This window comes from Podarcis pityusensis, assembly GCF_964106645.2.
Source record: "Podarcis pityusensis genome assembly, chromosome: 2".
In the NCBI taxonomy this organism is placed as follows: domain Eukaryota; kingdom Metazoa; phylum Chordata; class Lepidosauria; order Squamata; family Lacertidae; genus Podarcis; species Podarcis pityusensis.
The window spans coordinates 22367687-22382303 of NC_138029.1; the positions used below are offsets into that span (position 1 = coordinate 22367687).

General features: G+C 44.3%; 1 protein-coding gene across 6 annotated transcripts in view; it reads left to right on the top strand.

Annotated features, from left to right (window-relative positions):
• Positions 1–276: 276 nt before the first annotated feature.
• The window catches only part of RAB5B (RAB5B, member RAS oncogene family), a 28050-nt gene continuing 13709 nt past the window's right edge, over positions 277–14617 (top strand). For 2 of the 6 annotated variants that reach the window (XM_080995083.1, XM_080995084.1), the window contains exons 1-2: positions 277–372; positions 10452–10566. The gene's annotated coding sequence lies outside the window, so the exon portion shown is untranslated. Of the gene's footprint in view, positions 485–10451; positions 10567–14617 lie in introns of all 6 variants that reach the window. The other 4 variants (XM_080995081.1, XM_080995082.1, XM_080995085.1 and 1 more) reach the window with 3 other exon arrangements.

A 14617-nucleotide genomic window follows, 5' to 3' on the forward strand; every position in this document is an offset into this window, starting at 1 on the left:
TGAAACCTCCTGAATCGCAGGCCTTCCTACTGGTTCTCTCCCTCGTCTGTTAGAGAGATACCCCGCCCCTCTAGGCCAGCTGCTTTTCAATTGGCCAGCCCGCCTCCTCTAACGCCATTGGCGGGGGAGCTTACTGCCCATCCTCCCCTTCGCCGGGTCGCGATTAGTCAGCCGGGGCCTGGGTGCGGTTTCGCGCGGCGCGATTGGCCGGGAGGGCGTGACCGGTCCCCAGGTGCCCGGCGCTGATTGGCTCCGGCCGCAGACTAAGCCCTGCCTTCCGGCGCAGAGGTGGGTTCGGTTGAGCTAGTTTGTTTGTGTGCGAGGCAGACGGGGGCCGAGAAGAGGGGGGGCCCCGAGTCGGAGCCGCCTCAGGTACCCACAGGAGGGCGGGGGGCGAGAGGCTCGGGCCTTGCCGGTTGTCCGGGTTACCTGAGCGAGTGTCCTCGCCGAGTGGAGCGTGGTTGCCGGAGGTTCCCTCGGAGAGGTGGTTGCCTGGCTACCCCCGGGGGGTGGGGTGGGGAGAAGTCGGGCCCTTCGGGTGGGAAGGGGTGGCGAAGTGCCTCACAGGCGCCTGGGCCTGCGCTGAGGGAACGGGGAAGAGGCCGAGTGGAGGATCCCTGGCGCGGGGGGGGGCGGAGGGGGGCTTGGTCGGGGGGGGGCAGGGCTGCCCTCTCCCTCCCCCCCTCCTTTGGCCACGAAGGGTGGGCGACCCGTCCCGCTGAGTCTGCGAAGGCATGGAGGACCCACATGAGATGGGGGGTGGAGGCGGAAGGGCCTTGGCACCCTGGGCAGTCGGATGGCGAGGCGCGCTTGCTTCACTCTGGGGGCTGGCGACAGGGTGAGGATCTCCAGAGGCCATCAGGGGGTGTATGTGTGGGGAGGGGGGGGAGAGGAACATCTTGTCCCCCAATAATGTGCTTTTAATGTGTCTTCTTTATTATTGAATATAGGTGGTGTTATAGGGATTCTCAAGCATGGAATAAATGTTGGTGGCTAGCCATGGCTGAGGTATTTAGACAGGCTCCTTTTTGAAACGTGGAAGCAAAGGTGGTTGCTCGGGTGAAAAGTGTAGGCTTTGCAATGCCAAAGGTCCAGGGTTCAGTCCCTGCCCTCTCCCGAGTAACCCCTGGGAGCCACCGCTAGTCATTGTCGAGGCAGATGGTCCAGTGGTGTGACTCTGTGTAAATCTTGTTTCCCTGTGTGGTGAAGCAGAGCCTAGATGGGCCCGGCCTGTGGTAGGAAGTCAAGGGGGCACTGGCTGATACTTGGGGTGCATTTAATAGCCTTTGTGTGTATTGCTGTGTCTTCTGTAAATTCGATACTGTGGCTACCCTTGCATTGAAAGTATTGGCAGGGCTTACTTTACAAGTCTTTATTTTGATGGCGATAGTTTAAGAAACATTGGCCGCTGCAACATAGGCTGCACGCTTCCATGGTCTCTCACTTTTATTCTTGAAATCTCGAGCTGGTTACACTGCTGTGGGGTGCCCATATCAAAGTCTCCAAGCCTGTTTCTTGTATTATGAAGGTGGTACTTTTGTAGCACCACCACCTTGTGAAATTGCAGCTGCCCTAGTTTTTGCTAGTTGTCATGTGACCTGAGTACAGTTGCTTGACCTGTTGAAGCTGCTATCCTTAGTCCATCATGTTTTGTCAGTGCTGGAGCATTTCTGCCTTCCCATAGTACCTCGGTTTCCTTTTTTTTTCTCCCTTGGGCTCCTTAATCCAGAATTTCTTTCTTCAGTGTAGTCACCTGGGAGAGGCAAAGGTATTTGATTATTGTTGCTTTTCAAAGCAAAGCCACCTATTGTGTGATTAGCATCCACAGGGAGTCTTTGATTCTGTTTAAATTCAGGGTTCTAGTTAGGCATGTGTGATGCTTCTACTAATCCTTGTAATTATCCCCTGGATATTCAGGAGATGGGCACATTAGGGATTCATAGATATTTCTCTACTGTAAGGGGTTTATAATCGCTTCTTACAGCTTGACTTTATTAAAAATGTATTGGGGTAGGCAAACTGCCCAGAGAACAGAATGAAATAAAAATAGGTTCCTTGTTGATGCAGTATGAAAAGTAGAGAGAGCTAGTTGGAAGTACGCTAATGTGTCCTCAACCCATAAGGCTTAATGGGGGTCTATAATATGGTGGAAATTTGCAGGTGTTTAAGCTGAAATTGTAAAAACAAAGTCATGTGCTCAGCACCTTTAGATAAAGTGATTGACTACTTTCACATGTGACATTATATACTGATTATTTAAGAACTAGCACCCATGGCATGTTTTCCATAGGATTCTTTGATATTATTAATAGTATTTCGATGTTGTTGATCTCATATTGCTAGTGTTGTTATTAGTGCTATGTTTCGTCCCTGCTTCCCTGGTTTTTGTCTTAGCAGTAATTTAGATTTGCTTCCAATGTGTGAATATAGGTACAGTACTTATATTATTTCCATGTTTTGTAATGGCCATTGTGCCGCAGACAAATAAAATTGATCACATCACATGTGTGGAATCTGATATTGGATCATTTGTAGGGCTGTAAAGAAAAGGAAGGATGTGAATCATGAAAGTTAGATTGCAGAGAGTTATGAGGTCATCCAGTGTGGGCTTGTCCTAGAGTTTCTTCTTCAGTCTGCAGTATGTCAAGTGATAAGCCTTCTATTGTTTACTGAGGGGACAGTTTCTACTGAATCTCTGAAAGAAGTTACCTCTTCCTACTTTTTTTCTTGATCAGTGTAACACAACTTTGCTTGTTAGAAGACAACTTAGTAACATTAAAATATGTTCACAACGGGGTCACCGTATATGTTCAATGACTTTGGAGTTGGCATCGGTTAAGTATCATACCTGGTTTGAGAGATCTTTTTCAAGAGAGCAATACTTCTGTACTTGTAGCACTATACCCCAAATGAGTAAGACTTGATTACTGATTATAATCAAAAACAAAGAGTGGTTCATAACAGTAGTCTAATGGGAATAAGCTTCCAAAATCTTCATGAAAATTAGCAATTTGTTACTACAAGTAATTTTGATATTTTTATTGGAAGTTGCATATTGTAGCAATTCACAAGCTTATTGGCTTTTGCCAGTACTATGGGTTCGATCTAACATTAATCATACTTTGACTGGACCTATTGAAACGGACATGAGTAACTTAAGTCCATTAATTTCAATGTGTATGCTCTTAGCAAAACAAAGTTGGATACAACCCTGTATATCTGAACAACTTTAACCATTCTAGCTGCACCCTTTCCCTCCACTACAAGTGTTATGAGAAGAACATATTTGGATGCTTATGCTGCGTACTTGCACTCACTTTCTCAACAGGGAAGTTGCACCCCTCAATGTTCAGTTTCTTTTTTGCAAAGTAGCATTAGCATCTGCCCTACTTTTGCTTACTACCATCCATAACTGTACACTGCTACAAAAAGTAACTTCTGGGCTTCTTTTCTGGTGGATATAGCAGTTCAAGGAATGTTTGCATCATCTGTTTTCTAGAAAATCCCCCAACACTGGTTTGACATTGTGACTTAACAACTTGCCACACATCTCCTTCCCACTATATAAAAGGGTTGTGAACTCCTGTGGTCTTAAACATGGAATAGTTTGGAGACCAGAAAGTATATGAGAAAACTAGAAGGATTTCCCTTTTCATCTTGGAAAAATACCTGCTCTCCTAAGTGCATTGATTAGCTTGGTAAGTTGAGTGTAACATAGATTTGTGTTCTGCTTTGAACTCATTTGGTGGAAGAGTGGTATATAAGCAAAAATAGCAAATCGGCAAATAAACACTGAAGGCAAAAAGGAATCTCAAGAGCTGTTGTTTAAAGCAAAAATACCGAGACAAGGTATGTGTTAATCAAGGAACAAGGGGAGTGTTGGCTTCATTTCCTACTTCGGAGCTTTCTAGGAGTGTTTGGCTGTCTGAATTTTGGAACAGAATGCAGGTTGACCTTTGATCCAATTGCACAGTTTTTGTGACCACTATATTTGCTAATATAGGCATGTGTAGTTTTTCTGGCTGTTTGACACATATTAAACAGCTATGCCTTTAATCTGTCTGAAAAATGCAAATGGACATTAGGTTTTCATTAGTAACAAATGGAGAGCTCCCTGAAACTCCCAACTAAATGTTTTGAAGCATCTAGTTCTTCTTAGATCTTGGTGAAGAAAAATAATTTATGTTGTTCCTTTCTTGTGTTCTCATCTGCCATTTATTTGGGAGGTTGGAACACTACAAAAAAATTGCTGGGGTATTCCAACGCTTTTCTAAACTATGGTTAAACCTGGCCACAAAATGGGCCATCCAAAAACTAAGGATATAGTATTGCTTCCAAAATATTCTCAGGCCATGACTTTGAGCTTCATGTGGAGGGAGTTCCAAAAATATAGAGTAGTTTTCTGTTTTGTGTCCTTGACATTGATTCAGTCAAGGAACACACATCATACTGTTAACAGGTGTTATCCTTGATTAAGATTGCAGTGGGACATAGGGAAAGAGATCTGAAAGGTATGTAGGGCCTAAGTTGCTTAGGGCTTTGTCAGAACTAGTACAGTGGTACCTTGGGTTACATACGCTTCAGGTTACATACGCTTCAGGTTACAGACTCCGCTAACCCAGAAATAGTAGCTCGGGTTAAGAACTTTGCTTCAGGATGAGAGCAGAAATTGTGCAGCGGTGGTGCGGCAGCAGCAGGAGGCCCCATTAGCTAAAGTGGTGCTTCAGGTTAAGAACAGTTTCAGGTTAAGAACGGACCTCCGGAACTAATTAAGTACTTAACCCGAGGTACCACTGTACTTTGAATTGTAGCTGAGAGAAGTCATTGCAAGCTGTGGAACAAAATGTGTTCACCGCTGTCCATACCTCTCAAAAGATGAGATGCTCCATTTTACCCTCACTTGCAAACTTCATAGGCAACTCTGTATAGAACCTATTACAAAAGATTAGCCTTTGTATTACAAAGGCCTGGAAAATTTATTGCTAGGGCAAATTGGGAAGGCATTGTTGCCATTGACTTCCAAAGGTGCTCCTTGAAGACCTTTTTATACTGACAGGCCTTTACGCTTTCTTGATTAGTCATTTTAATGACTATTTTCTATTGCTTCTATGCTGTGTCATGTTGTATATATTGACTCTGCCTTGATATCTTATGAGTTGAAGGTATATAAATATGTTTTCCCCCTAAATAACTAAATGAGGGAGATCATTGCTTACATCAATGGGTTGTACATTGAAGGCAATTCGAGAAGGAGGCCCAGGTTTGCTTTCACTTTGATATCTGCCTACCATTAACTTTTCAGAACTTTGCCAGTTTTCTCAAGAGAAAATACTAATGCAACATGCTTCTAGACTTGAAAATTTACTGTACTCAAGTAGAGTAAGTTGCATAAGAAAAATCCTAATTATTTTAAAGCTTTTTTGGAGAGTCTTGTTATGTTGGGTCCCTTAGCATAAGGATATCACATATATTATTCCGTATCTGAATCTAAGGGGTATATTGCTAAAATGGTAGGCAATAACCTCTCTGTTTTAAGTACTTGTGCCACAGTCTAGCTAGGTAAACTAACAGAAAGGACCAAACTCTTGGCCATGAGAATCTGGGCTGGATATTTTATTTCTCAACTGCCTGCTGCCTCCTGTTCCCTGACCCTGATGCAATATCCCTGGCAAACTTCAGCTTCCCGTTTTGCTCTGCCAGTATTTAGAGACTTTCCTTTCATCCTAGAACAATGGGATGGGGTAAACATGTAATCTCACCTCTTCCAGGCTTGCCCTTGAATTGGTACAGGCAGATTCAATGCAAATAGAGCCATTTGCAACTATTGTGCTAACTGTGTGCACTGAGACCCAGGAGTAAAGGTTTTCCTTCAGACCAAAGTCCCTCAGTTGTTGATATTTGCTTGTTTCAAGCCCTGAGAGAACCAGACATTTGGAAAGCTGCAGGAAATACTAGTAAGCAGAAATTAGTTGCAGTAGCAGCTGATGAATTCAGCAAATCTTCACAGACAAAAGTTAGCAGCAAGGCAGTAGTACCACATGTCATTTATAGTGGCAAGCCTTCATGGGTGGCATTTCTGCCAGACTAAAGTTCTGTGTGGAAAATCCAAATTCTGTTGCATGAACTTTGTCTGTGTCACCTTTGCAAATATGGACTCACTGGCAGGGACTAGATTGTAGAATAGAGTGTGTAGTTGGGAGAGGGATCTGGTCTCTGAGTTTTTAGTTGTAACTTCCCACAAGTTGTATGGGCTAGAAGAGAATTAACATTATTAATTTTTTAATAGAAAAGTGGAATAAAAATCAGAACCCTAAGGGTCTTGGGAATCTTTCAGAGCTTCCAGACTCTGAACCTTTTTGTACATTCACGCTGGTGGAGACTTCTGGCTTCCTTTGTATCTTGTCTACTCATTATTTGGTATGTGGCCATCCTAGTAGCTAAGCACTTGATCACACCATACTGACTAACTTCAACTATTACATGTTTATCCTTCCATATGAACAAGAACATGAATTGGTGGCCATGGGGGCATCAGAGGTGGGTGGCTCTAACAGAGCGTTCTCTGCACTGCTCGTCTAGGTACTTAATGCATCATTCTTCATTACACACCATGGTGCATACAACTATTATCTCATTTGGCTGTTAATACAGATTAAAGTTGTAGTCCAAAGAGAGAGATTGTAATATGTGCTCAGAACTACTGTGGCTTCTCTGAGACCCTTAGTGGGAATTACAGAGAAAGAGCCAAGTGGAGGTCATTCTGAGGACCCTTGCAAAAAGTATCAGCAAACCAGACTTGGCTCTCAACAAGGAGGGGAACACAATTATAATAAATTATTATTGGATCACTTACTCCATCTGGTCAATCAGCGCTACTTAGATGTTCTCACCTGTCCTGCACCAATAAATGTTTAAGGTAGTTCAGATTTCCGTTTCCTCACCCTCTAAGCATTTTTGTTTCCATTATGTGATTAATTCCATCTATCCCTAACTGTTCCTGGTAATATTAAGGGACTAACAGAAAATTCCTTGTATATAGAGATGACCCTCATGGTCTCTTCCAACTGTACAATTATATGATTTTATCTGTTGAGTGGAGAAATGGGCTGTTTTTGTCCAAGGAGTTGTTTGCCCAGAGATTGCTTAATAAATAATATGCAGCTCATAGGGGAACTTCACTGGAGCAAGAGCAACTATTCTCAACTCTTTTGCAACCCTAAATTAATCAGAAGGAAATGGCAGGCTGAATGTGCAGGCAGCAGTGAGACTTTGGATGCATTACAGAGAAACTTGGATAGACTCTATGAACTCGAGTGTTGTCACCCACGCAGTGCCCAAACCTTGGTTCTGAAATGAGTTGATGATGAAATATCTTCCAGTGTAGGGAAAAAGTGTTCAGATTGGCTTGGCAGATCTCTACGCATATTGTCCTAACTTAATAGCTGTCCTCTATGAAAGTTTCATATATTTGGGATAAGATCATATAAAATAGGGGTAACCTTATCTGAGCATATAAAACAATTGTGCTAAAAACTCTTTGGGCAATTGTTGTAGGAAACGTTTTGGTAACACTGGTATTTCCTGCAGCTAACATGTGGACATCATATCAATCTTTAGTTGCGTACATAAATCTGGGAAACACCTGTTCTATGCCAACTTCTTGGGGCAAAAAATTGCTCAGGGAGGCTTAAAAGCACAAGAAAATGCAACTGCAATAAGAAACCTGATGGTCCACGCATCCTGAATAGTTGTTTTTAGCACTGGATTTCAAGGAAAATACCAGAAACAATGATCAGAAGAATCTTGAGAAACACTGAACCAAGCTAATATTTGTGTTGATCAGCTTGCCAGTTAAGCACTCACAGAGGACATGTAGCAGGTCAAGTTGCTGACAGATTCCATTACTAAAGCTACATTGACAGAGCTAGACTAATAAGTGCTTCATTGGGGCTACCCTAAGAAAATTGCTTTCCTCCACCACAAACCTGCTCTGTTTCTGTACTTGACATGCTGGAGGCAAAGCCAGCTCTTGTATATCTACCAAAGAAACCAGTCAGGCTGGTGGGGTTCTCTGTGCTGCTGCCTCCAAGCACTGTGTTTCTGGCCTGCAGTTTTTTTTATTAGCCCCCTAAGAGGAGCTGGCAAAGAATAGGTGGTGATTTTGTTTGCAGGCTAGTAACCTTTGGGGGCTAACTTGCAAGGCTGTTTTATATGGCTTCTGCGGCATAGTTTTGCATAGGCTAGTGTCATAGGTTAGATGTGGTTTTTCAGTCTCTATCACTGAAACGCTCCCCCTGGAGTTTGGAAAGGTTTAATTCTAGATGTTATTTTTATTCAGAATTTCTAATGAAATCAGAGAGTTGGCATGCATGATCCTTCACTTAGGGCTCTCAGAATCGCCAAAACGATTAACATAACTGTGGACTTTGACTCTAGACCTGGGCGATACAGCGGTACCTCGAGTTACAAACGCCTCAGGTTACAAACGCTTCAGGTTACAAACTCTGCTAACCTGGAAGAGTTTACCTCGAGTTGAGAACTTTGCCCCAGGATGAGAACGGAAATTGTGTGCCGGCGGCGCAGCAGCAACAAGAGGCCCCATTAGCGAAAGCACGCCTCTAGTTAAGAACAGTTTCAGGTTAAGAACGGACCTCTGGAATGAATTAAGTTCGTAAGTAGAGGTACCACTGTATATCGATATATCACCAGGACTGGTACGAGGGGCAGACCAGGATGACATATTCACTCACTGGTGAACCCGCTGCTGCTCCCGAGTCCCTCTTCCTCCAGTGCCCAGCATGCTGAGGGAAAAACAAGCCACCGGCGCTGGAGGCAGAGGGACTCAAGCAGCGGCGGTTTCACCACTGATATACCGCTGAGTGAAACTGCCATTGTGGTCTTGCCTGAGGAGCATGCCGCTGCCCTTGCCTCAGCCAAGCAGTTTTAGGGAGCCCCCATCTCTCTACCAGCTTGCACAAGCCAGTGGTAGGGGGGAGGCTCTGTTAAAGTGCTTCCGCTTCCTAGCTGAGAGAGCACAAACCCCACTCCTGCTTGCACGCGAGTAGAAGCAGGAGCTGGCCGCCTCAGCTGAGGAGCGCAAAGCCCCCACTTCCCAGCTGAGAGATCCCCGACCCCTCTCCTGCTTGCACACAAGTAGGAGTGGGATGCGGCTGCTCAGCTGGGGAGCGCAAAGCCTCTGCTTCCCAGCTGCGATAGCCCCGCTTCCACTTGCACAGGAGCAGAAGCTGGATCGGGGCTGCTCAACTGGGGAGGTGCATGCTCCATCACACTTTTCCATTGAGGGGTACTTGCATGCAAGCAGGCTTCGTGCTCTTCAGCTGAGCAGCCCTGATCCCACTCCTGCTCACTGGGACATTGGGGGTCGCTTAGTTGGGCCAGGTGCCTTTCCGCCCCAGAGCTGAGCAGCAGGCTAGGGCCAGCTGCAGTGTCCCCAGCTCGCCAGACGTTGGGTTGAAAGTGCCTCATCTCCCACCGTGAGAGCTGAGGCAGTTTGTCCCAGCGCCTCACCAGCTGGGGCCAGTGCAGCTTGTTTCAACATTGTGGTTTATCGCCAAACCGCCATGTTTTGCTGGCGATACACCGCGATATTGAAAACCTAACATCGCCCAGCCCTATTTGACTCTCTGTCACATTATTCTAAAACTGAAAGACTGTGCACACTTGTAGGAGAGTAAGGACTGTTCAGTGCCGGGGTGTGTGTGTGTGTGCGCTTTTGAGAGAACTTGGGAGGTTCAAGCTGTAAAAAAACATTGAGCATCTTTGCTTAGCTAAAGTAGAGGCTTAACAAAGTCTCTGATTCTACAAAGTTCTGATTCTACCATTGCATTTCATAGGACAAGCTAAATGATCTTCAAAAGCAGCAGGGAGGAATCTCCAGTCTGCAGACCTAACTAGACCCAGCAGGGGTCCTAATTAGGCCTCTGAGGTTATTTTCCCCATGTCATACCCACCTGATGTTGAGCATGTAAAGATGCAGTGGCAGAGGCACAACTGAGGGCCTTAAAATGCATTTCCAATGGGTCATTGGCATGTGGGGCTTGTTTCCAGTGCCTTTTAAACTTGGTACCAAATGTAAACCCTGCTGGAATTGGTTCCAGTTGGTGCTACCAAGCAAAGCCAATCCCTCACAAAAAGCGGGAGTTGAATTCAGAGCTGGTTAGCAATGACTTCAAACTCCACTGGGATCTTGATCTCAACGTGTGCTGTAAAGGAAAAACAGATCACAGTGATGTCTGAGGTTGTCAGAATGGCCCGCCAGGTACGAGAGAGCTTAATATTTGGCCATCCTGTTCCCCTCTCCTCTAAAGAACTGCTAATTTCAAAATTTGGTCTTCTAAATTTAAACTGCTCCTTTGGTTGACTCAAAGGAAGGAGAGAAATATGCATGATTCTTTTTCATTCACTCTTACTTTTATTCATTTTCTATGTAGCTTTTCACAGTTCAGGGCAGCAGTTTGAAATTGAAAACACTTGCTCCAGACTGACCTAGGACTTCAGAGAGATCAAGCCTTCCCCTTTGATTTTAAGCCTGTTTGATTAGCAAAGGTAACATCATTGGACCCACCCTTTAATGCTTTTTTAAGAGTGACTTTCTATTTTCCTATGTCTCCACACCTTTAGAATTTGGATGATTAGCAGCACAAACAAACTTCAAAGCCTATTTGAGCCTCATGTTAACAGTTTCATTCTTTTACTTGCCAGAGCAGGCAGGTGCAGTCAGGCTTGGAGTCCATGCCTAGTACTTTTGTGGATAGCTGTTCGCAGAAGTGTGTGAAACCAGCTTCTAAAATGCCCCTTATTCCAAGCTGTATGGTACCATCCTGGATGCAGGTACCATTACTTGTAAATTTGGATAACCTATGGTGGAAGCTAAGATGTACCGATTTTTCTTTCTCTTCTTTGATTCTGATATTACACTGAATAAAGTCGGTTGTAACAATGTTGGGCAAGCCTAGCATGATCACGTAGGAGTGACTGTAGTGAACTAGTGGCGTATTTGTGTTCCAACTGTCCTCCCAAACTCATGGTCATATACTTAAAGTTTAGTTATGCATACTTGTTTTTGAATGTTGCTGATTTTATTTGTATGTTTTGGATTTTTTTATACACTATTTAGGGTTTTGGATTAAGTGGTTTATAAATTCTACTAAACAAACAAGGGACAACTGGCTTTATGTACTGCTTGTGAGCTTCTGGCATGGTCAGTGTTGGAGACAGATCAGACTGGCAGTCTAAGTCCATCATCCTAACACAACTCATGTTCTTCCATCTTTCCCTTACCACAATCCTGTGGGTGATGAAGATGAGATTATGACTTGCTAAGGCAGTCTGTTGAACTTCATGAGCTGGAGGGAGGGCTTGGACTCCCTCACCCACCCCAGTCTATCTACTACATTCTGACAAGGCTATACACTGTATTTTTTGCTCCATAAGACGCACTTTTTCCCACTTAAAACCTAAGGGGAAATGTCTGTGCGTCTTATGGAGCAAATGTGTGGTTGCTGGTGGGGGGGAGCCTGGGCTTCCCTCAACAGCCCCACAAGCTCGGGGAGCAGCGGAAAAGCTTTCCCCACCGCCAGCCCCACAAGCTCGGGGAGCAGCCTTTCCGCTGCACCCCGACCCGCTGTTTGGGGCTGGCGGTGGCTTTCCCCAAAGAGCAGGTCGGGGAGCAGCGGAAAGGCTTGTGGGGCTGGCAGAGGGGGGAAGCCACGCTTCCTCCGCTGCTCCCCGATCTGCTCTTTGGGTTGAGCAGCTCTGGGGTAGCCTGTGAAGCCTCTACAGGGCAGCGGGGAGCCTTCATCCCACTGCCCTGGGGAGGCTTCGCACGGCTAACCCTGGCTTTTCTGGGAGGTGGGGGAAGGGATAGAGCGAGGCTCTCTCACTTCCCCCACCTCCCCCCAAAGCCCCCAAGAACTGCATTTTTTTTCTTGAATTCCCCCCCCCCCAAAAAAAAAGTAGGTGTGCCTTATGGAGCGAAAAATACGGTACTTGCAGGTCCTTGCCAATCATTCTCAACTACCGATTTCTTAAATATGCTTCCATTCTACCGTGGTGTCAAGCATTATCTACCTTAGCAGTGAAGCTAGTTGGCGCTCCTTGTTAATAGGAAAAGGAGACAATAATGCCTTGCTAGACACTGTGTTAAAACTCCTTCAGTGCAGAAAGGAAGCTCTAGAAAGTTTCCTTTGACAGGTTTGGAGAAAGATGACTTTGTTCTGGTGCATGTTTATTAAACTGCATAAAGGAGCTTACGGGTTTTGTGAACGAAGTAACAATATACTTGATAGTAAAACTTCTTGGGACAACTGAACTTCCCTAGATGTCATTGCTAACCCAGTAATTTAACCTGCCAACAATTTCATATTTGGCTTTCAGAAACTTTCCCTTTCCACAAATGGCTTGTTCATAAACGCACTTCTGGTCTGCTCCTTACTTCTGACTGGAATGTGCCTGCCTACAACTTTAGGCTACGCCGAAAATACTTGTTTTGCCAGTTTTCTATTCAGAGCTCAGTGCTTTTTCCCCTGTTACACATGCCGTCTCCTTAATCAGGTCACCTCTAAAGTTGCTTGATTAAACTGCTTAGGAGAGTGCCCTTCAAACACAAGGTATGAAGAAAACTACTTCCCAAAAGCACTCTTACTATGTAAGGGAGATCTCCTGATGTCAACCTATTCTTTATCTTCTAAGGTTCTCTTGAACACTTTAATTGTTGCTAGAATGCATGCCGGTTTCTAAATAAGCTGCTGCAAAATATTTACGAGCAACAGTGTAAATTAAGATTAAAGCATTCCGCATATATGAAGGAAAGCATTTGGAAGTCCACAAAATGGATTTGTGGGCTAGTTTGGTCTTTTTTAGTGTCTCTTTCTTTGGCAGTGTCTTTTAAGAAGCTTGCTGAAAAATATTTCTAGTGATAGCATTTTATCACTTGATCAGTTTTGGGGCAGGGGATTGTAGAGTGTAGATACCTTTTTGTTTTAGGCAGAAACAAAAGTTTTTAAAACTCATTACCTTACAACATAAAGTATTCCACTTTGGTTGATCACGTAACATAGAAGTGCTCCAGGTGCCCTGAAGTAAGGAGCCAAACACCCAGTTCACCCTCTCTGGCCTTGTAAGCAGAAAAATACTTCAATGTACAGAAAACACACTACAAGGGTTTCCAATATGGTTATGCCTTTGCTGTGTATTACTGGGATTTATCCTGCAAACGGAAATGGGTTTTTTTGGGGGGGGGGGTGTAAAAATCATCTCAGGGAGTAGTGCACCCTTAAAATGCCTTTTACTGTGAAATCATGAAGCCTTGCTGGAAATAAATTACCAAAAAAGGAAGAGATTGTGCTGCAGATTGTCTCAAGTGGTAGTGCCCATAGAATCATAGGATATTGACAAGCCGGAAGGTGTGCAGAGGTGGGCAACCAAGAGGATCAAGGGTCTGAAAACCAATCTTTATGATTGCTGAAACAATAATTTTGCCCTGTTTGGAGCAAAACATCAAGTTCAAAAGAGGTTTCTATTTAGCTGGACTCTTATTTGCACGAAGGAACCTAATATTGCTGACAAGCTCAAGAAATAGTACTGCGAGGCTGTTCTCAACAGTTTGCAATATACTAAACTTAGGTCAACGGCTTGGTTTAAAGCTTTAGTTGCACCCTCCTTAATTTTAATCTTCATTTGTATATCGGTGCCGTACAATCCTTTGGGTAGGAAACGACTCAGACCGTACCTGCATGTGTTTATCATGCAAAAACTGCTGGACACGCTTGTCAACAGGTAGTGTTCTCTCCATGATCTCTCATTATAAAGGGGCATTTGGTCAAATGATTTAGGCAGCACCTTATCCTGGACTTTTTCTGCCGTTTCTTCATCAGCATGATAAAATTTGTTTGTTTATTTATTTATTATTATTTTATTAAAACTAATTAAATTAAATTAAATTGTAACAATGTTTCCCCATTTCCAATATACAGAATTTATATCTGCTGTGCGACCCACAGTTTTCACAGTAAGGAAATTGCATAGAAGAGTGATCAGCATTTTGATGATGATATTAGGGTACAGGGAGCTTTGCATACCCAAAAGATAGATCCCTGCCCTTAGGAGCTTGCAATCTAAACAGAGATGGTGGGTGGGTGAGCAGAGTCAACAGGAGATGCAAGGGACAAAGGGATGCCAAATGCCAAATGGTTTGTTCACTGCTGTTGCCGCATCCTCCGTTTTGGCTCAGCGACTCCAGCTCAAGGAAACATAATCGCCAATACGAACACCACTGTTTACATGCACCCTACTTCCTCAAGCTCTCAGAAGTTCCAGGGGGAGCACATATCTGAGTTCGGCTTCCTTTTATAGGAAACGGCTTGTGCTGTTGCTTTTTGAAGTTTTTGAGATTCCTTTACAAATATGCAAAGTGAAGCAGAGGAAGCGACTATGATTCTAATACGATCTAGTTGAAATTCCTGCATTGCAGGGGGGTTGGACTAGATGAACCTCGGGGGTCCCTTCCAACTCTGCGGTTCTCTGGTTTTCTGGGCGCATATTGGAAAATACATGTGGGCAGAGAAGGATCTCTGCATAAAACAGGGCAGCGTGTCAC